Source organism: Cryptomeria japonica, chromosome 2 (genome assembly GCF_030272615.1).
Source record: "Cryptomeria japonica chromosome 2, Sugi_1.0, whole genome shotgun sequence".
Classification (NCBI taxonomy): domain Eukaryota; kingdom Viridiplantae; phylum Streptophyta; class Pinopsida; order Cupressales; family Cupressaceae; genus Cryptomeria; species Cryptomeria japonica.
In genome coordinates this window covers 673,078,707-673,103,400 of record NC_081406.1, presented here as the reverse complement: position 1 = coordinate 673,103,400, position 24,694 = coordinate 673,078,707, and the positions used below count along the sequence as shown (strand labels likewise).

The 24,694-nt window shown below is 36.2% G+C and overlaps 1 pseudogene; it reads left to right on the top strand.

Moving 5' to 3' along the window:
• Window positions 1–2,385: 2,385 nt before the first annotated feature.
• On the top strand, window positions 2,386–2,496 carry LOC131060622 (U6 spliceosomal RNA; annotated as a pseudogene).
• The last annotated feature ends 22,198 nt before the right edge of the window (window positions 2,497–24,694 follow it).

The window sequence follows — 24,694 nt, the reverse complement described above, 5'->3', positions numbered from 1 at the left end:
TCAAGGCAATAAAGCTCCCAACACGCAACAAGATGCACCTAAAAATAGGTGCCTTACTTTCAAACCCAATCGAACATACACACCCTTGGGAGAATCTCTTGAAAAGATATTACGACAACTTGTATCTTCTGATGTCATCACATTGCCTAAAACATCAAACTACAAACCACAGGTTAAAACTTCATGGTGGAGAGATAATGAGTATTTAGAATTTCACAAAGGAAAATGACACAAAACAAACAATTGCCATTGGTTAAAAGATATAGTTCAAGACCTTGTTGATTGAGGTGACATAGAAGTGGATGGCCACACTGCAAAAACTTCCAATACGGATCATACCATGTTCAAGAATCCACTCCCATCATATGAGAAAGGGGGTCCCTCCCATCAAGGGAAGAACCAAGATAGCATGACAAACTATACACGTGCACCATATACCTATACCGTTAATAACCTTTATAATGCCAATGAACAAGTTGCAACCATTACAATCAAAGACAAAGATCCCGCATGCAACGTTGTTACTCGCCATAGCAAGATTACCATACAAGGATCACCATCCAGATAGGCATACATGCCAAACATTATAACCTTCTGGACCAATTGGATAAGACACCATCTCTCATTTCTATACTAGAGCTTTTGCGCCTATCAACCTCACATGAAACCACCTTGGACCAAGCTCTCCAAGAACCATCAGTTCCATCCAACCTCAATAGAGATCAATTTCAATCCATGGTTGGAAGTCTCAAATCATCACCATGTCTCAATTTCGTTGAGAATGACGATGCGTCCCTTCAACAACTACATAAAGCCCCTCTCCACATTGGGGGATTCATACAAAACACAAAATCAAGCGAGTCTTGATTGACAATGGATCCGGCCTTAACATTTGCACATTACAATTGATCACAACATTGGGATAAGTAGAAGAAGTAGTTGATGCTAGAAAGAGGCTCACCATCAAGGCCTATGATGATGTAGAATGCTCCTCTAAAGGGTATGTTACTCTACCAGTTAGGGTAGGACATGTGGTGAAGAATATGGTTTGTCAAGTCCTAGACCTCCCTCTTCCATATAATCTCCTATTGGACAGACCATGGATTCATGCCATGCATGAAGATCAAACAGAGGATGATGTAATTTCATTTTGACAAATTACATGTAATGTCAGAAATTATAATTGCAGGAGATCATATCACTTGCAAAGTTTTAACTTGTAATTACATGTAATCACATTGCAAGTCTAAATGCAACAGGACTTGCAATGTTGAATACGTCATAGTTAGTTTGTTAGTTGTTGAATAAGTCTTAGTTAGTTAGACTTCTCCCTAATTTTTCTCTCAGCCCCTCTCCTATATATAGATGAGGGTGCTCTTTGTAATGATCATCTTTTGGCAATGCAACAAAATTATGCTAGTTTGTATGTGCACTCTAATACTTTTAGCTTAGATGTAAGTCAAATTGCTTTCAATAAAAGAGGCAAGTTGTGTTGAGACTTTGTGCCAATTCAAGTTGTTATGTGATGACATTTTTTAGAATTGATTGTGATTCTTGTTCTATTGCTCAAGAGGGATTTAAATTCAATCTTGCAGACTTTGAGCTGCTAATTGTATTTAGAGTCATTGGTTTGGTTTTCAGGCTTGGTTTTGTAGACTTTGAGCTGATTATCACGTTTGAAGCTAGTGTAGAAAGCTCAAGTAATGAGATAACTTGTAGACTTTGTGTTGCTTTTAGTTTTCAAACTTGTGCATGTAAGGTGAAGGTGCATCATACTCACAGACTTTGCAATGCCATATGTTGTATATTGTTCTTATTTTATCATTCTGAAAAGCATAGATATGATTGTGGGAACTAAATACTTTGTGCTTAGTTCCTATTTTCCTATCTCGAAGGAGGTGACAAAAGTCTTTGTGATTTCAGGAAACTTCATTTCCTCTCTTGGTTATGTTTTGAGTTGTTGTTATTATCTCTTTAAAAATTGTTGTTTCTTTTTTGTGAAGAGGAAATAATATAGTATTTTCTGAAAAGAGAGGAAGGGTTGTTGTCCTACCCAAATTAGATTAAGTATTTAGTTAGTATTAGTAGTAAAGGGGGAGCCTTCCCTAAATTAGGAGAGTTTTATACTCACACACTGTGGCTGAAACCACAATTTTGCACATCTTCCCAGGTGTACAAAATTTTCAACCAACAGTTCTCTTAGGAATAAAGATATTCACTTTAAAAATAGGACTTGTGCATTCCAAGGTGACGATCTTTGTATGAAAACTTTTGATTCACACATCAATTCTTTCTCTTCTACCTATTTCTGGGTTCATCTACCATAATTGTCCTTGCAATTTTGGGAAATTTAATGCTTAAGGCTATTGAAAATGGACTTAGAAAGTTTCACTGCATTTCTATGGAGACACTTGATAAAATTGAAACGACAAAAAGAAGATTAGCATGGCTCCCACACACAGATGATACAAATTTCACTAGTATTTGCATGGATATGGATCTCTTAGAGGGAATTCCAGCTGAGATTTTTTTAAAGGTAGGAGATAAAAATGGAGGGAGCTAATTTATTTCAAAAGAATTACTTTTAGGTTTAGGTAATGTTACTCCACACAAACATTCAACTAGTCAATGTCAAAAGAAGCTTCATAACGAGATTGGTGATCATTCCTTGCAGACAACTCCCACCTAGTGGGCTGGAGCAGAAATCACTTCACTATGTAATTTCTCCCAATAGATCATAAAGGAAAGGAAGTCTCTTCCCAATCTCATCTAGTCAACACTTTTCTATTCAAAGCTTCTCCTTCTCATAGTGACACATTTCTACAAATGTTGGCCCATTCACTCAGTTCATGAGGTTTTTTTTAATTGCAAAGATAGGTAATGTGAAGGAAGAGACATTGCAAAGACCCCAAGGAGTGAAGTGATGCATTCAATTATCACTTAACCTCATTCCCCCTCCCCTTTGGGGTTAGAAAGGATTGATGTTAAGAAGAAAATGGTTCCATCCCAACATAACAATAAGTATAATAGTGTACTTCCATCACAACAGAACAAGTGTACCTTCATTCATAATTGTGTAATAACTTGTTTCTAAGTATAATAGTGTTCTCTTACCCATATTCATTCATTCACAACACAATAGTAATACTAAAGGGAAAGCATAGGGGGAAAATTGGAAATGCTCACAATAGCCTATATTTTCCAAGGTTGTTGCATTCTAAACTCTTCCTCAAGTTACTCACATGCATCAATAGGAACCTCATTCCAAGTGCTTGATTCTTAATTTACATATATAATAGGAGCTAGGAAAAGGAGGAATCAACAATCCCATTGTTCTCTTGATCGCCATATTCACTGAGAAGTTTAGGACCAAAATTAGGGTATGGTGCTTAATTTTTAGTCTTATAGTTATTCTCCACAACATGCAACAAAATATCTTCCTTTCGTAGGTTGACATTTTATTCATAATAGAATAATGACATATGGTGGATCCAATTGATCATCAAGTCATTTTCATATAAATATAAGGTATTACTTGAGTACAAGAAAGAACACCTAGTTCTTCCTTTTTCTTCTTGTCTTTTGCAACATCTATCTTTTTTTACTTCTCATTATTGCTTTAGATTCTTCTTATCAATCTCCTTTGCAATGTTATTTCTCATTGTCTCAAGTTTTACCTTTTTCTTCTCCTTGTTGATGTTAATTTCATATTCATTTAGTTTAACAATAGTAGCATTATCTCGTGTGTGCTTACACCCATCCCTTGGCTTATATTCATTATGGACTTGCACTATTGCTACATATACATGGGCTATGGTGTAATTTTATGGCTCAAACTATTGAAATAATTACACAAGTTCCCTTAGATGTTTAATATTGTGAGTGATAAACTCATGCTAATTTAGATAAACCCTATGTTAACCTTGCAAATTTTGATTGGATGCATTATAATTAGCATATTCATTTTCGTCCATAAATTTATATCCTAATTCATCATAACGACTATCTTCATATTCATATTGCTTCCCATAATATACCTCATGAGGAAGTTTTTTATCCTCACTTATTGAAAGGGAATTTGAGTATTTAATTGCAAAAATAAGAGATTCCAAACAATTAATATTTTCTTTTGGTCTCCTATCAATTAACATGTCATTCATTTCTGTTTGTACACCCTTATCATTATAATTTTTTTTATAATCATTATAATGGAACTCATCCTTTCTTCTCATTAGGAGAATACTAACATGTTCAAATGGTGGTAATTTTAGTTTCCAACAACTTAATCTTTACCTTGCATTGATTAATATCATCTTTATATTATATGTTAGGAGAATTGGGATATTGGTTTGTAATGTCTTGATTTCTCATGTGATAATATTGCATATTGACTTCAATGCTTTTAACAATTTTTCTTCTACCGATAACCATATAATAACTTTGTACATAGGCTATATGTGCATTGACCACTTACATAACCTCAAACATCTCCTCTTTAAGGACACATATAAGGTATTCTTGCTCAAATTCATATCTATATTTTATTCCTATAGAATTGAGACGGTGTCCATCAAAATATGTAATAAGATCTTGATATTGCATGTCATGGATTTGAAAATTCTCATCAATCATATTTGGCACATTTCTCTTCTCAAAAATCATATTGTCTCTTTTTTTCTCATAATCAAACCATTGTATTTATTTATAATTTTTTATTATTTTATTGACTATATGTTCATAAGTATATAAGTATTATCATACATGGACTATTTCTACTTGAAGTTCCTATTTTTGAATCTCGATAGGTAGGTCTAGGTTACTTACCAATATTTTGGTCTTTCCATGTTGTTTGTTGTCACGTTGAAAGAGGTTTAGTTTCATGTTAAATTGATGGTATTTTAGCTAACTTATTCTATCTATCTTCAATGCTTATGATTTACAAATTGAATTTGGGTTGACTAAAATAGAATTTCCACTCTTCACTTGGGAAGATACAATCTTTTCTTGTAGTATCTGATACTTCAAACTACTATATTGGTGATCATATCCATGTTGCTTTACGTGCCATTTTGTTTGCATAAGTTGACAATCTATTAACTTATCCAAATTCACATACAACTCTAAATTTTTTGAGTCATTGGGGTCTTTAGGATATTTCTACTTGCTTCTTCCCTTACAATGAAACCATTTTGTTGATGTGTTTTGATGGTCTATCAAATTACCCATTGATCAATATGTTGGTTGGAATGACTTCTAGGTTATAGAGCTATGGAATAGATGGACTGGATTCATATTATCATTGACAATGACCAATTCATCTTTAATAACAACACCATTGTAGTAGGTCTTGAAATCACTACTCATTTTTAAATGGACCAATTCACTTCAAGGCTAGCAAAATGCCTTTCTTGAAGGGTGGATTGATTACTCACCAACAAAGAGTAAGGGAAGATAGGACAATTATTGAGTGATTTTTTTTTCCTTTGCTTTGGGCTTAGACAGACCTAGGAGGGTTTTTTCTATAGGTAATCTTTAACAAAATTTGAACACAACTAAAGATAATGCAAGTAAATAAATTACAATAGTATCCAGTGTACAACTAGCCCCAAAATTTGTCACAAGATAAAATACCAACGTACTACATATATTACCTCTATTAATTTGATTATGATGTCATTGCAAGACTACATGATACATGCATGTAAGACATGATTCTCTTAAGGTAAAATCCTTCAAGGTTCATTGGAGATATTTTTATTGTTCAAATGTTAGACTATTACTTATTGATATTGTTCATTTTAAGGTGCATGGTGGTAAAACACTTTTAGGATCAATGTCTTATATTGAGTTATAGTCACAATTACTAGAAGACACAATACATGGAAATAACAAAAGATGTTTAACAACTAAACATGCTTAATAATATATCTTCAAACTTCTAGAAATTCACATGCAATATTGGATATACCATTTCAAATAATGGCTTGAATGCATTAAAGTACTGTGACACTTATTAAATCATTTTTACACATACACTAGCAAATTTGGTGAGAGAAAACCCTAAGCTAAGAAGAACCTATCTCACTTTGTTTCTTAAATGTATTCTTGAAGATCAACAATTGGATGAGGAGATATTTAGTTACAAACACATATCTTCTACAAGATAGCTACCTCTTCATAATTTGCAAGATGAATTTCTCTAATGGAGATTGGCAATGAAGAAATTGGAATCATAGATCCTTTTTAGTGTTAAAACCACGTGCAAACAAAGAAATGATTGCCTATTTGAACAATAAATGAACTAATGTTTATAGCACTCACTCTAATGTCGTAAATTGCACCTTGTGCAATTTCATGCTACATAAGCGCCTTTTCTTTATGTCGATTGGAGAACCCCTTCAGCTTATTGTCCATTTGCCCGCTTGGCTCACCATGTCACCTTCACTTTTGTCCCTTTCCTGAATCTATTAACTGTTTGACTCGTGGACGCTTGCGTATTGTGGGGATGTTCATGCGCCATGCTAGCATCCTGGGAATATGTAGTCTTAAGGTGGTTGTTTGAGTATTATGCCTATGACTAGTAGAGGTTTTAATACCTCTTGCAACATGCATCGACGTCAATTTTTCTCCCAGGCTACATAACTAGCCCTTCTAAGCTTCATTTTTTCTATCTAGAATTTGGGATCATTGGCATACAATTTTCTAATCATTCACTCTTGCATTATTGGGCTCTCTTTCTCTCTTGGTTCTCCTTATTTTTCTAGTTATACTTCATGCTTCGAGAGGACTTGGTGTTTATTCTTCTCTCCTATGAGCTCTTCGCTTTTGGGTGAGGAAGGAAACTCTCTTTTCTCTTATATTCATTGTTTTATCTCCATAGCATATCTACTGTCTCCTTTATTTTATATCTTGTTTTACAATTTATCTATCTATCTATCTTGGTTGTCCATGGAGGTGGAAACACTAAAATGTGGTTCTAATTGTGGTAGACCTCTAAAACATAGCCCCAACATTTTTGTCTTTCTGAATTATGTGCATGATAACAATGAGGAAGAGTTAACTTTGTTGGAAGCTTCATTTGTGGACCTGTTGTGAGCATTTCCTTTCCTTTCTTTGTCTTTCACTTCATATTTACTACTATTTTAGTCTCTTCTATTTACTTATTATCTTTAAATACATTAGAACACATATCTGACTGCTCTGTATTTTCTAGTATGAAACTCTATACTTTGTCCATACAGGATGTCAATACGTCGAGTTGTCATCCATGATCCACGTGTGCTTCCTTGGGTAGAGTGTTGGCAGAGATCACCAAAAGATATTTGCAATGTATTTGGTGTTATCTACAAGCACTTGAAAAATTCCATGCCTTGTTCTTATCCTAAATGGAAATGTTGATTAAGTCCCTAAGAGGTTATCCAACACCCTTTAGAGTGGTATGCTTTTTCCCCCTCTACATTTCGGTGAACTCGACATCAATGCTTATCTTGTGTTTGTATGGTTTGTTTTAAAATACTTAACATATTTTTAAACTATTGTCTCAATAATTGTGCTGGGCTCCTTCCTTGCACGTCTTCGGAGTTTTCAAAGCATTATGAGGCCCATCTATGAGATTTATGACCCAGATTGCCTCTTGAGTTGTTGTGAGGAGAACATCTAGACCAAGTGTTTTGCATCATTCATCAAACTTTATCTCTACATCATTAGACCCTGAGCCAAGTGGTGGACAATATGTTAACATGGTCATTATCGCTCTAATCTTGCCTCCTATCCAAAGGACAAAAATTAGTGACATATCTTTTACACCTCTAGATGCTCCTTACATTTGGGAACCTACTTCGTTATCATCCTGACTAAAATAAATGGTCACATTGCTACAGGTGTGATGGTTGATCCCACATGCTGAGTAGATGTCATTACAAAAGAGGCTCTATTTATTAATGGTTTACATAGATTGAGATATAATGAGTGTCCTTCTTTTGGTCATATACATGATGGGTTGTCCGTTACTCATTTGGATAACACCACTTTAATGGTCGTTATGAGACCCAAGGCGATGTCAAGCGCGTTCGTTGTCATTCCTGAGTTAGACTTGTTTTGGGTTAGCTAGGTATGTCCTAGCTGATTACCATGGAAGTAGTCCTCTTGGTTATTCATAAGTGCTTGAAGTTCCCTTATGAGGGCACAATGCATGTCATCCAAGACATTGGATTTTAGCAGTTGGTTGCCTGTATGGACTTTGCGTTAGATCATTTCTGGCTTGCCTCAATTGGGCCTATGCTTCCTAGTGGAGATTTGTTGTACAAATTTTATTACAAGTATAACACAAGAGTTTTGGTTCCTATGTCAGCCCAACCTATGGCTTCTCTATCTCCTCCTAAATCAGTTTTAGCTCCTCCTTCCCTATTTGGTATTGTACTAAAGTGGGTTGTGTCTTCTACTCCTTTTTCATTGGGAGCTAAGGATAGAACTATTTGTCAAGGTAGACCTCCTTGCCCGTCTAGGACTATGCAGCCCCCAATGATGTCTTTTGTTCTTACGTTTTTACTTAGTGTAGGCAAAGGAAAGATGCTTGTGCTATTGACATCCATAGCCAACCCTCCCTTGGAGTTTCCAATCATCACAAACATCACTCGTCTTGCTAGATATGGTAAGGGTAGGTATTCACCTTGATCTCATCAATCAACTCTAGCTCCTACTCACAGCCTTTGAGGGTACCCCTTGCTCCTCCAATTGCTCCTAAAGAAAAATAGGGAAGGGTGCTCATGACTACACTGTAGAGCCTATTTTAGTAGCACCTCTTACCTTATTGGGTGGGTGTTCTCCTTTGCTAGCAATGGCTTAGGAGGCCTCTCCCATGGAGCATGATACCAGTGAGCCTTCTCAGACTTTTGTTTCTGGACCCCATTCATGCCAGAAGTAGTTTACGCATGAGTGTAAGCATCGTCGAAGAGCTATGGATTGAGAACACGAGGCTGCCTTGAAGGTTGCATATGAGTCATCAATGTATGCTCCTAATCCTATTATTTTTATGCTTGCTCTTTCTCCCATTGCTTTGGTTGCATTTGCACCCACTCCATCCTCTATGTTGTTGCTTGCTACTCCTGATACTATCAATGATCCTCGCTCTAAGAGGGTACATGTTTTAATCACTCCCTCCTTGGAGCTATCATCATCACCTTCTTGCTCAATATCCTTCCATTTTTCCAACCGATTAACATGCTGCATACACAGGTTGTGTCTGGTGCAACCTTGTCTGCTTCATAGCCTTCTCTTCATTATAGCTTTCTCGGGATACTTAAACCTATTACATTTGATTAGAGGCCTTCACCTTTATAGAAAATTAAGTGGAAGTTTATGCATGACCTCATTCCTGAGTTTTGTCGTCAGAGGCCAGCGCCAACGATCTATGTTTCTATTTCTTTGTTTATTTTCATACATCTCTCTTTGTCTACATCGTTTGTGTTGTTAAAAAGTTCCCAGCTTCTCTGGCATTTATCTTCGTCTCTCTTCTAGAGGTCAGTGATTTGACTCTTATTTTGTCGCCTTGGGTTGAGTCACCTACTTCTTCTACTGAGGGGCATTTGTTTGACTCTTTAGAGGATATTCCGATATTGTCCATGATCTTTACATGATCATTAACTCTTTCTTATTAGGAGCTCTGGGGTGAGGGTGAGGAAGCTACATTGTCCCTAGCTCTTGTAGTTGGTGAAGTGCTTGTGATGCCCTTGTGGTTGTCCCTCTTTAGTTTTGTCCTCTCTCCCCATATGATGAAGATTGGGAGGAGGATGATCTAATGATGGATGACTACTAGAGCAGTACCCTTCTTATCTTATAAATTAGGGTGTGTTTGTTTGTGTTCCCCCATGCTTGCTTTATATGTTTTGTGCCCTTTGAAGTGCCCAAGTTACTCTGTAGGTACTTGAAAATAGGGAGTGATGATTGTCTTCATGTGTTTATACTCTCTTGGAGGACCCAAGTCACTTTGTAGGTGCTTGGAAACATGGGATTATCTATTGTGAATTTCCTCTATTTGTTAATCATGTTTCTTATATTTATCGAGTCTTGATTTTTCGATTGTGAAGATGATGCAAAGTGTTGGGGGCATTAAGGTTCTATTTCATGTGGACTCGAACTTTTATTTTATCTTTGTCTTCATGCGCCTTCTTCAGATTCGAAAGTTTGAGACCATGATGAGTAACTCATATGCAAATATACAATATATTTTTCCTGATGTGAGTTCTTCTAGCATAGCTTCCCATCTCTTTGTGTTTTTGTTGATGTTGTGGGTATCATGTGTCATCTATTGCAAAGTGGTATTCCATGAAAATATCTCTTTATATTGACGTTACACAATATCTCTTCTCCTTAGAATGACATACGTTTAACACATACCATTATAAGGGGGGCTATCATATCTTTGCATTTTTGCATATCTGCATATTAGCATCTTTTTAATCTTAGTATCTATTTATCTAATGATCTCAAAACACACTTTGTATCTGATGCCTTTGTGGGGGCCAAACCACTATATCAATTTATCTTATCGCCTTCATGGGGGCCAAACCACTATCTAATTTTATCTTATCGTGTTTGTGGGGGCCAAACCACTATCTAATTGATCTCTGGTCGCCCTATCATATGACTATCTAGCATAACACAACTTTCTACCATACTAATAAAATATTTTTATCTCAGTGAGCACTATCTTGTTATCTATGCATTTGATTATATCATTTTTGTATCAAATTTTTTATTTTTCATCTAACATGTTTGTCTACAAATAACATGTTTGTGATGAGACAACCTAGTAGTATCTCATGGAGGTCCAAGTCTCTTCCCTAGGGGTAACTCTACATAGTTAGAGAATTCTGCTTTCCTTTTGTATCTTGATAAACTTTTTTAATTTTATCTACTTTAGCTCACATTTTGTGATTATGATATGCTTGCTAGTGTGGGGGAAAAATGTAAAGGTGTAAATTGCACCCCATGAAATTCTATGCTACATAAGTGTCTTCACTTTATGTTGATTGGAGAGCCCATTCATCTTTTTGTCCATTTGGCCACTTAGCTTTCCATGTCATCTTTTCCTCTTTCTTTTTTTAGATTGACTGTTTGACCCATGGACGCTTGTACGTTGCAAAGACATTCACATGCTGTGCTAGCGTCTCGTGAATATGAAGTCTAAAGGTGGTCATTGGAGCATTACACTTGTGACTAAAAGAGGTTATAATGCATTCTGCAACGTGCACTGATATTAAATTTGCTCCTAGGTTGTCTATCTTCCTTTCCTAGCTTCATTTTTGCTCTCTAGAATCTAGGATCATTAGCATATAGTTTTCTAATCACTCGCTCTTGCCTTCTTGCTCTCTTGGCTCTCTTCATTTTTTCTATTATACTTATTTCTTAGAGAAGACTCGGTTTCTCTTCTTCTCTTTTGTGATCTTTTTTCTTTTGGGTGTGGAAGGGGAGTCACTTTCCTCTTGCATTCATTGTTTATCTCCATAGCATATTTATTGTCTCTGTTGTTTTGTATCTCATTTTATGATTTATCTATCTATCTATCTTGGTTGTCTATGGAGGTGGAAACACCAAAATGGGGGTCTGACTGTGGTAGACCTCTAAAACATAACCCCAATATTTTTGTCTTTCTAGTTTGTGTGTAAGATAACATTGAGGAAGAGATAACTTTGTTGGAAGATTCATTCGTGGACCCATCGTGAGCATTTCCTTTCCTTTCTTTATCTTTCACTTCATATTTACTATTATTTCGGTCTCTATTATTTACTTATTATCTTTAAAACACATTAGAACACATTTACAACTGTTATATATATTTTGGTACAAAACCCTGTACTCTTTCCGTACATGATGTTAGTGCATTGTGCTATCATCCATGACCCACGCATGCATTCTTAGGCAGAGAGTTGGAGGAGGTCACCAAAAGATCTCTGGGATGTATCCGATGTTATCTACTAGCACTTGACAACCTCTATTATTTGTGCTTATCCTGAGCGGAAAGGTTGATTGAGTAAGTCCCCGAGAGGTTATCTAGCACCTTTTAGAGTGGTTTGCTTTTCCCCCCTATACATTTTGGTGAACCCAATGTGAATAATTGTCTTGTGTTTTTGTGGTTTGTTTTAAAACACTTTAACATCTTTAACTAGTATCTCAATACTTGTGTATGTTATTGTGAGGATCCAGTTAACACTGAGAGGGTGAGGGGGGTGAATCAGTGATAACAATAAATTGAAATATTTCACCAATCTGCAAAATACTTCACAATACAGTTCATAACCAGTACTGGTAGCTAATCAAACAGTCTGCAAAAAATAGATTTACCAAAACATTACCGGTAGCTACTTAAGTGTTCATTATTAAGAAAATATAGTAAAGACATCAAATGAATAACCCAACAATCCATCCACAACATGAACACAAGGATTTTTCATGTGGAAACCCAAATGAGAAAAATCACGGTGGGAATTGGTACCCACAAAATATTTGCACTCTTTTGGAATGCGCCCCATTAAAGGCCTAGCTCGGTTAGGAGATTTACAATAATGCTCAGTTAAGAGCATACCTTATTAGGAGTCACCTGATGAAGGGATTTTAACCTCAGCTCTGTTAGGAGCTCTACCCTGTTAGGAGTAACCTTGCTAGAGGATTTAAACCCAAATTAATGAGCCACCCGGTTAAGGGATTTACAACATCAGGCCTGTTAGGAGCTACCTGGTTAAGGGATTTTAATACTGCTGCAACTGTTAGGAAATGACATATAAATGATCTGATCAATGCACTCTCTGCTTTCTAGTACAGATCCATTTAAGCTCCAATCTTCTTCACACATGCAGACATCTCAATCTGGTTCGACACACTTTTCTTCTCTGATCACCGACACACTAAAGCTTCTCAAACTTGACCTAAATAGACTTTACAATTATGTCGGTTACATAACCCTAATTTATAATGAATCTATATCATATATCATATTAGATCATTACAATTCATTATACAGATCATTACAACAAATTTCAAGACAATTACAACCGTTGAATGATCATAACTCATCACCGCACATCGATCTGATAAGCCATCAAACCCTTATCACATTCTGCTAAGAACTTCATTGTTTCCAAAGAAATTCACTCCATGTACGTGCTTAAATGCAATCTTATCATCACACATAATTTCTGACACATCATCACTAAGTAATGAACATGATAAGATTCACCGCCGAACCATAAATCATCACCGGTCAAAGATCTTGTTACCGGTTCTCAAACCCTAGCTAAATATACAACAGTCAATTACAAACATGACTTCTGGTTCTCCAAACATGATGTGATTCAAGTCATAGACTCATTATAATGTCATAAGCATACATTCCAAACCGCAACACCTAACTCAACACGGATCTCTACCGCAATCATCCCCTTCACTGTTCTTGCTTACCAATTCACTGTCAACTTAGCAAACATTCTATTATTGATTAGGCTTAGATAACTTAGATGAACTACCAAATATAAACAAACATGGTTGCCATCAATGACAACTCAAATAATTGATCATAGAGCATCATATCATAGTTATATCATCACCTAATAGTCCATCAATATATCATCGCCAATAGTCCTTTACCGGTACATCATCACCTCTATCAGTTATGCCAATATGCCAACAGTGTCGGGTTCCTTCCTTGCACCATTTCAAAGTTGTCGAAGCGTTGTAAGGCTCATTTATGATCTTTATGACTAGACTGCCTCTCGGGTTGGTGTGAGGAGAACTTCTAGACCAAATGTTTTGCATCATTCATCAAAAAATATCTCTGCATAATCAAACCCTAAGTCGAGTGGTGGCTCATTCTTAACATGGTCACTATCACTCTAATATCACCCCTTAGCAAGAGGACAAAAACTAATGACATATCTTTTACACCTCTAGATGCTCCTTAAAGTGGGGAGTCTGCTTTGTTATACATGTCAACTAAGATAAACAGTCACACTATTATAGGTGTGATGGTCGATCCCACATGCCAAGTAGATGTCATTACAGAAGAGGTTCTATTAATTAATGGTTTACATAGAGTGAGATATGATGAGTGTCATGATTTTGTTCATATACATGATGGGTTGTTTGTTCCTCCTCTGGGTAACACCACTTTAACAATGCTTGTGAGACCCAAGGTGGTGTCAAGCACCTTCGTTACCATTCCCGAGTTAGATCTATTCCAGGTTAAGCTTGGTATCCTCTGGTTGATCTCCATAGAATAAGTCCACTCATTTATTCATAAGTGCTTGAAGTTCCATCATTAGGGCACAATGCATGTCATCCAAGACACTGGATTTCAGCCACTTGTTGGTCGTGGGGGATTTTTGTTAGATCATTTTTGGCTTTCTCTAATTGGGCCTATGATTCCCCATAGAAATTTGTTGTATTTAAAGCTTATTACAACTATAAAATGGGGGAGTTGGCTCCTAGGTTGGCCTATCCTATAGTTTCTCTATCTCCTTCGACATCATTTTTCGCTCATCCTTCCTTGTCTGCTATTGTACTACAACAAGTTGTGTCATTTGCCCCTTCTTCATTGAGGGCTAAGGATAGACTTGTTCCTTAAGGTAGACCTCCTCGTTTGGCTAGGACTATGGAGCCATTAGTGATGTGTTATGTTCCTACATCTACACCTAGTGTAGGCAAAGGAAAGACACCCACATTATCGACGTGTGCAGCCCGCCAACCCTTCAAGATTTCGATCATCAGAAATATCCCTCATTCGACTTGTTATGGTAAGGGTAGGCATTCACCTTGACATCATTTGTCACCTTTGGATCCTACATCACAACCTCTGAGGGTACCCCTATTCCTTTGACTACTCCTAGATCAAAATGGGGAAGGGTACTCGTGGTTGCACTTGTAGAGCTTATTTCAACAACACCTCCTATCTCGTTGGTTGGGCCTTCTTCTCTGTTAGAAATGGCTCCAGAGGCCTCTCCCATAGAGCATGATGTCACTGAGCCTTCTCAGGCTTCTGATCCAGGTCCCCATTTATGTTAGAACCAACTTAAGCGTGAGTGCAAGCATTGTCGACGGGTGCTGGCTTGGGAACTTGATGCCACGTTGAAGGTTGCAAGTGAGTTGTTAGTGTCAACCCCTACTCCTGCTATTTCTATGCCTCCTCCCACTCCTATTTCTCATATTTCATATGCACCTTCTCTGTCCTCCATGTTGCTTCTTGTTGCTCTGAGGATCATTAATGAGCCTAGCCCCAAAATGGTATAGGTTTTCATCACTTCCTCCTTGGAGACACTATAGTTGATCGGAGGCCTTCACCTTCACAAAAACCTAAGTAGAAGTTTGAGCATGGCCCCATTCCTAAGTTTTATCATCGAAAAAATGTCTTTCTATTTCTGTACTTGTCTCTCTATTTGCATTTAGTTGTGTTTTTGAGAAGGTCACACCTTCTCTAGAGTTTGTCTTTGTCCCTCTTTCGGAGTTCGGTAGTTCGACTCTTGTTTCACCACCTCGAGCTAAGTCACCCACCTCTTCTGCTGATGGGAATTTGTTTTACTCTTTAGAGGATGTCTCAATATTGTCCACAATCTTTACATGATCGTTGAATTTCACTTCTCAAGAGCTTTGTGGTGAGGGTGTGGAAGTTGCATCATCCTAGCTCTTTTTATTGGTGAAGAACTTGGTGCCTCTCTTGCGACTATCCCTCTTTGTCTCATCCTCCCATGCCATATGATCAAGATTAGGAGTACAATGATCTTATGGTGGATGAATACTAGGACAATACCCTTCTTATCTTGTAGTTTAGGATGTTCCTATATGTGTTCCCCCATGCTTTCTTTGTATGTATTTTGCCCATCTGAAGGACACAAGTTACTTCATAGTTAATTGGAAATAGGGGGTGATGATTGTCTTTATGTATTTATGCTCTCTTGAAGGATGCAAGTCACTCTATAGGTTCTTGGAAATAGGGGATTACCTATCATGAAATTCCTCTATTTGTTAGTCATCTTTCTTCTACTTTTCATATCTTGATTTTTGATTTCGAGGATGATACAAAGTGTTGGGGGCATTTAGGCTCTCTTACATGTTGACCCAAGCTCTTATTTTATCTTTGAATTCATGTACCTTCTTTAGATCTGAAACTTTAGGACCATGATGAGTAACTCATACACAAATACACAATTTATTTTTCTTACCATGAATTTTTCTAATGTCGAACTAGAAGATCCTCCCGTCTCTTTGTGCTTTTGTTGATGTTGTGGTAATCATGTGTCATTTGTTGCAAGGTGGCATTCCATGGAAAAATATCGTTATGTTGACATGCCACAACATCTCTTCTCCTTAGAATGACATACGTCTAATGCATACCATTCTAGGGTGGACGATCATATCCCTGCATTTTTGTATATCTGCATATTAGCATCTTTTTATCTCAGTATCTATTTATCTAATGACTCGAATAATATTTTGTATTTGATGCTTTTGTAGGGGCCAAACCACTATCTCTATTTATATTATCATTTTCGTGGAGGACAAACCACTATCTAATTTTATCTCATTGTATTTATGGGGGCCAAACCACTATCGAATTGTATCTGATTGTCTTTATGGGGGCCAAACCACTATCTAATTGTATCTGATTGTATTTATGGGGGCCAAACCACTATCTAATTGATCTCAAGTCACCCTATCGTATGGATATCTAACATAACACAACTTTCTACCCATACTAGCAAAATCTTTTTATCTCAATGATCACTATCTTGTTATTTGTATTTGATCGTATTGTTTTTGTGTCAAACTTTTATTGTTTTTGTCTAACATGTTTGTTTGTAGCTAACATGCTTGTGATGAAACAACCTAGTAATATCTCACAAAGGTCTAGGTCTCTTCCTTGGGGGAAACTCCACATGGTTAGAGGATTATGATTCCCCTTTGTATCTTGGTAAACTTTTTAAACTTTTTCTACATTATCTTTTTATCTCGTGACAATAATATGCTCGCTAAAGTGGAGGCAAAATGTAACACTGTAAATTACACCCCGTGCAATTCCACATTACATAAGCGCCTTCTCTTTATGCCAATTGGAGAACCCCTTAACCTTTTTTTCCATTTCCCCACTTAGCTCGCCATGTCAGCCTTGCCTCTGTCTTTTTTTTACTCTGTTGACTGTTTGACTCGTGTACACCCTAGGAGTTTGTAAGAGGGCAACTAGGGAGCTTATGGAGAAATCTTGTAAAACTAGATGACACATGTCAATGAGGTGAAAGAAAGAGGGACACTCATATTTGCTTTAAAATTTTGTAAAAATTAAGGAATAAAGAAGAGAACAAAGATTTGTGGGTAATGGGAATGAAAGTGGATAAGGGGACAAAATGAAAGCCAAACATCCAGATACGAATAATTTTTTTTACAAATAATAGAAACAAGATATAAAAAAAAAGGAAGGAAGGGAGAAATGGACCTTATGGGACTTTAATGTGGCTCATGGAATAGGATAAAGATATTGGTTAAACAAGAAACATTTGGTTCTAGACTAATAGTTTGCAACATTCTGAAATGAATGGAAAATGACTAGAGCACACTTAGACTTAGCTTTTTTTTGAATTTTGACAAGTTCCAAATTATTGTAGGGACATGGACAATGAAGAATAATACCACTTGGAAAAAAATTAAAAAAGGATACCCATTGAAATGCTTCTCATATTGATTACCTATGTGTTGGCATTGTGTTGTCATTGATGTCAACCGGTATAGGATGGCAACCGATATGGGAGATTGATGAGCAGTGTTGTCATTGATGCATACCAAAAATGGTGTCTTTGATGTCAACTAGCATTGTAGGTCACTAGTAAGGAAGAGAATGTCATCCTACATTATGTTCAGTGGAGTCACCGGTACACAAGCTAGTATTAGCTTGTGTTGAAGACAGAAGGACTAGAGACCAATATGGTATAACCACCAGTGAAGTAACATGTTGATGGTTGAAGAGGCAAAATGATGACATCTATAAGAGAGCAAGATGTTAGGATGTTGATTGTGATGAAGAGACGAAATGTTAATAAAATCACATCAACACTGGAGGTGAAGTATGTGCAGGCCACCGGTATGCTGTTGGATGTCAATTTGCAGGAATCCTACCAGATTAAGAGAAGTCTGAAAGTGAGTGTGCCCAATCAGATCATGTGTGTCTGATTAAAGATGTATATGATAAATGTTAGCTAAGGCATGCCAGTGCAATGCCAAAAGTGGAATGAGATGACAAGGATCCTCTCCCACCGGTAAGTGGTAATTCCGAGCTTATCTCCCAATATGCATGGTGTGTGCGGGAAATGAGGGCGACAAAAATGTAAAAGTTAGTTAAAATGAATATTAAATATTCACTTAGGAAAGTGGTCAGATTTATACATCTACACATGGAATGCAACATATCTCTCTGAGATAAGACAAAATAATTAAAGACGGGTGATTGAAGGCTCACATCGCATCAACCAGTGAAACACTAAGTTGCCTTAGGTGCATGAGATCAGAGATATGCACTAGATCAACTGAGTAGACATGATGAGTTGCTGATATAGAGAAGGAAGGATATGTTTGTCACTTTGACAAACCAGTTGAGATGATGTCCGAGATAATGAAGATAAAGGAAATGGTGAACAATTGCAGACATTGGATGTTGTCGGAATGTAGATGCAGTTTGGTGCCACTGGTGTGCATGGTATCTTACCAATATACATGTAGAAGATACTACCATTATAGATGACAACTGGTAAGCTAACAAGGTGCAGAAGTGAAAGGCTCCCATCCATTGAAGATGTGCATGAAGTAGGTTGGCAAGTGTGCTGACCAGTTTAGGTGTTCCACTGGAAGAGAAGCAAAGTGCAGAGTTGAAGGTAGACAGGTTAGGGTATAACCAACATGGTTTGTGAACCGGTAGATGAACCCGGTTGTGTGCTATTGGTTGGTGACCAAGTCGGACTGACATAGTGAGCCAAGGTGGATGTCGACAAAGGTGCCACGTGAAGGTGAAGTGGCTTGCATGCACAGGTCGATGTGATGTGTCGGTGAGGTTGTTGGCGGTTGGTCCAACATTTAAAGACAAATACAAAGCTTGAGGAAATATGGCAAAGGATTGTGGCTCAAGATCAAGGAAACAACAGAGATCCAGTACAGACTGATCTTGCAAATTGAAGTGGGTGAAGGAAACTACATCACGCATGTGATTGACCGGACACAAGGCTGAAAATCATGCTACAAACGGATAAAGATAGAAAACATACGTTGAAAGGTAAAGAGTACAACGATGATGATTGATGAGTTGTAAGTCATCAATCAAGGACATGAGATCTAATCGGATATGATGTTCCACAATGATCAGAGATCAAATTGGATGCAGATTCAGTGCATGGCGGAAACCCTAGCACACAAATGTTTGAACTCATGTTTAGGTGGGAAAGTCTGGCTATAAGAATACGAATCAAAGATGTAGTTGTTGTTGCTGCCTGAGAGAGTGAGGCTAGTGAAGAGAAAAAATCAGTCAAGTGCTCAATGTCAATCGGAGAAGAGACTAAGTGTGTGAGAGAGAACCGGTTTGAAGAGTTCAACCGGTGAGAGTGAGACAACTAGTAGCCTGCCATTAAGTCTGACAGAGGAGTACACTGGTGGTGACTGAACCGACAAAGAAGAGCCACAAAATGTTGCAGAGAAGATTGCAGTGAAGTACCGATAAGCTGTGATCTTGTAGTAATCAGATAGTTAACATTTGACTAAGTGAAGAAGACTGGTAGTGGCTAGCAGTAGCGTGATAGAGAGAAAAGAGAACTGATAGAGAGAAGAACCGGTAGAGAATAAGAAGAGGTTGAATCAGTATGGTTTTAGCAGAGAGTAAGTTGGAGCAGGAGACAAGGTTGCAACAGTGAGAAGGTTAGCATAGAACTGACAGAGAATTGGAGAGAGGAGAATCGATGGAGAGACTTGGATAAGAGTTACAAAGTTCTTTTGTAACAAGGAGATTATTTTTGTATATAATATGATCTTGTAATCACTGAGTTGGAGCTCGGTGCAGGGGTTGGTGCTCCTTGGGTTTGTGCCCTAAAGCAAGAGTGGTACTCCTTGGGTTGGTGCCCTAAATGTTGTAACCAAGGTTTTCATTGTGAGGCTGGATTACAACAATTGTCTTCAACAACATTTCTCACTGAGGTTTTTCCCATCTTGGGTTTTCCTCATACATCTGGTGTTATGAGATGTCCCTTTTATGTGTGATTGATTTTGTGTTATCCTCCCATCTAATCGACATGTCTGCTTTATGTTAGATCAGTTAACCGATATGTACACATAGGATAGAAAATGGAAAAGATTTGGAAATCATTGATTCATCCCCCCTCGTAGTGACATCTAGTGTTCATCACTATGATTGGAAAAAATATGGCTTGAATGAATATAGGAGCTAGGACTTAAGAAAACTTTGACACTATCAAATTGAGTCCCAACATCATTAAAATTGATCATCACAATCTCAAGAATTTCTTTGACCAATGAATCTCTTCCCTAGAGCAACACAAGTGGGTGACCAAGTTGTTGGGTTATATGATTGTGAGAAAAATTGGAAAAAAAGGACAAGTTAATAATATTAGAAGTGCATTATCACATCAACTTGAAAAACAACATACTTTGAGTGCCATATTAATTCATACTCCTACTTATCTAAACAATTTATATCAATAGTGTTGGAAAGATACTTACATACAAATCATCTAATACATGTCCACAAAGCTTTATTCAAACTCAAAATATTTGTGGGATGGATCCTATTTGTGTTATGAGGTTTGTTTCATACTGACCTCTCAAATGAATTTGTACCCAAATTTTTTGTGTAAATTCCATGTCACACCATTACTGATCACATTGGGTTTGTCAAGATGTGTGAATGAATTCATTATAAATTTTCTAGGAAGATATAAAAATTGACATCAAATAGTTTGTTTTACAATGTGAAATTTATTAGCATAACAAATATGAAATGGTTTCCACCCCAAGATATCTTCAACCATTACCCATTACTATATGAGAGCGAATGGACATTTCAATGGAATTCATTAAGTGGCTTCCAAAGTATGAAGATAATTTTTTTGAGGTGTTAGATCACCTCTCCAAATATGCTCATTTTTGTGCCTAAGACTACCCTTATACTTCCTCCATTATTTCCCAAACCTTCATAAACTAGACGTTTCACCTTAATGGAATTCCTACTTTCGTTTTCAATGGTTGTGATTCCATTTTCACTTGTCACTTATACAAAATTTTATTCTAGCACCATGGTACCCAACTTAAATGAGCTTTGCATATCATCTTAAAAAATATGGACAAACAAAGTGATTATAGACTTGTTTACACTAGTTAGGTTTTGATCACCTTCAATATTGGACTAAATGGTAACTATTGATAAAATAGCGATATAATACCACTTATTGCATAACAACTGTGATCCAATAGTATAAATAAGTGTATGGTCAATCTTCACTGTATCTCCACATATATATACTTGGTAGTTCAAAGGTATAGACATTGGATTTCACCATTCACACTAGTGACACCATTATTTACACCCTCAAGGACAACCACACATAACATATAATTGTATGAAATAATAGTTCGATCAACATTACTCAAAATGAACTTTCATCATGTTTGATATGGTCCACCTTTGCCTATATCTCTCACAAATAATTATATTTGAAGGTGAAGGCTAGTAATAAATAAACATCTAAGTTTTATGAGCTCATAGTAGATTTGTTCAATTAGGTCTACAAGTTGGAGTTTCGTCCCTTCTCCAAGCTTACTTAGTTTCATGTTTCTTGTTTGAAGAAGGCTCTTAGCGAAGAAATTCACACCCTTTCTATAATACTTTGAACTCGATATAGAAGCGGATTGATCTTGTTGACATTTTATTGACACCTATATTTCTCCCTCATTTATAGTGCAAAATGATCCCCACTTTGGTGATAAAACTAATCTTTTGTACCTCCATCTCATTTCCCAGTCTTGTATAGCTGATCTAAGAAATCTTCATGGGTTTGTGATGTTTAGGTGTCTTTAGTCATTGTACTTGTACCCTGATTTAGACTGAAGTACATCCAAGTTGAAATGTAAAAATTGTCTGAGGGTTGTCAATGTTCCCATCTTGTAAAACACTTATTTCGATATCTCCATTTCAAATTTGGGAAAGATTCAAGCGAAAGTGAGGAATTTATGTAACCATGAAACTTTTATCTATTTTGGATATTGAAAAATTGCCATAGTGTCTAGATGACACATTTTAAATTTGGGGAAAATTCGAGCAAAATTGATGAAGATATGCAAATACAAAAATTTTACGTGCTTTAGAACTTTCTTAGTGTTCAAGATGTCACATTTCAAATTTGGGGAAGATCCAAGAAAAGTCGAGGAATTTATGTAATTGTGAAACTTTTTCCTATACTAGATATTGTGAAACTTTTGCTTGTTTTAGATATTACGAAACTTTATTCAAGGGTATAGTGGATAAATCCTAATGCATAAGAAATTTTTGCATATCCAAAATGAAATAAAGTTTTACAATATCCACTATACCCTTGAATTTTTTGCAATATCCATGATACCCTATAAATTTCGCTAGGATCTCAATCTACCATGAGTTTTTGCAAAACTTTAGAAATGTGTATTTGATTTCCAATTAATGCATGGAACAAATCAGTTTTGTGTCATTAAATGAAATATAAGTTGCAAGATAAGATGTATGGTTTAATTGTAAAAGTGAACTGGGCATGCTATTAATGATGAAGACTCTCAATAGTCATGAATATTGTTTAAACCCAAACCAATATCCTTCTTCCCAACAATAGTGCAATTTCATTTTTTCCTTTAAAAGGGGAAGTCAAATCATTTGGAAGAGGTCCAAAAAAGGTCTAAAGGTTTGAGAAGCCATTTTTGTGACATGAGATAAGTTGTAAAGGGAAGGTCATTTATAGGGAAGGTCATTTATAGGTTTATTGTAGGTGGAGTGTGTGTCTCTAAGCCATTACTTGACAATATTATCGTATCTTGAATAATGCATATACGAGTATCATATTGCAATGTAGTTGTCTCCATCGTGAATGTAATGCTCTCTAAATAAAATAATAAAATAATGTTGAATTCTTCAATACATATTTATTGTAATAAGTTTTTCTTATTGTTTTCTCTTTATTTAAGGAATAATGTAAATGCCCACCCAATGATAATGGGAGTGTTAAGATTTCAACTAGATTTCTAAGAGTGATTATATTGCAGGCTTTTGAAAATCTCATTATCTAAGGTGATAAGTTTTGATAAATCATAAGGATATGTTTTGTTGTTGCAATATAGAATACATGGCATGCGACTTTGTATCCCATGACAAACACCGATCAATAGTTTGCAGTCCCCATTTCTAAAATTATTTGAAAATTGATAAATTTCAAGCCATTTTTACTTTATTTGTAATTTTCCGCATACTTCATATTAGAATTATAATGGCATTGGGGAATGAAGTAATCATGTATGCAATTGTGCAACTCCATGTTATAGTTGTATGAACTGTTTCATTTCCTGGGCACTACAATATAATTGTGTCTAATATTTATATACCTCTCCTTGGTCCTGTAGAGCCTAAAGTGTAGAGGAAACAAATTGAAAGTTTTTCCTATTCATTGGCCTAACTTCCAACATCTTTGAGCATAAGATCACGTTAGTCTTTAGGAGTTACTAGAATATAAGTTGGGGAACCAACACATCTGACGTATCCTTGACTACCATTCACACCAAATCTGAAACCACACCATCATAGAGGTCCTAAACTACTACCATGGTATGCAACTATAAAATACAACATGGAAACCCCATATTCCAAGTACACGAACAAATTCTTCACCTCAAGATTTGAGGACAAAGCCTTTCAATGGGGGTGCAGACTTATTAGGACTTGTAGTACTAACTAATTTTCTTAGTTAATTAAGTTTGTATTAGCCTATATTAATAAGAGCATCATACACATATGCTTTGTAAGTTTTCCTTTTTTCTAGGTAGGCTTATCCTACATGAACAAGGAAGTAGTATTTCTCTTGGATAAAATTAGTTTAAATAGAGGGTTTATCCATAAATTACATTTCTAAAAGGAAGTTGTACTTTCAAAGATACCAATGATATTTTATAATTAAACACTGTTAATTTAATACAATAATATTCACTCTACTTTCATTTTAGCATTTTTTTCTTCTATATTTCATGTTTTTGGCTAATCCATTACAAGGAGTAACATTAAAGGGAGACAAAAAATTTCCTATTTTATTATGGAAAAGCTTTTCTAATTGCAAATACTTACGCAATTAAGTTCTTTAACTTTGTAATACAAAATATTTTGAACTCTCTTGAATATTACCTAGTGGTTTGATGGAGAAGGGTTTCTATATTTTCTATTAGGCGCTATTGGTGAGTTTAGAGGAAGGTCTCATGCAACTCCTTAACTTATTTTATTTAGCAACCATTTCTTAAATGTTTTAGGAGCTTTTTTGAAGCTAGTGGTTTTATGCTTTTTTATTATTTATTATTTTAAGCAATTGATATATGAATGACAAAATATTTGGAAATAAAATTTGAAAAAAATATTTTGGAAGTAAAATTTGAAAAA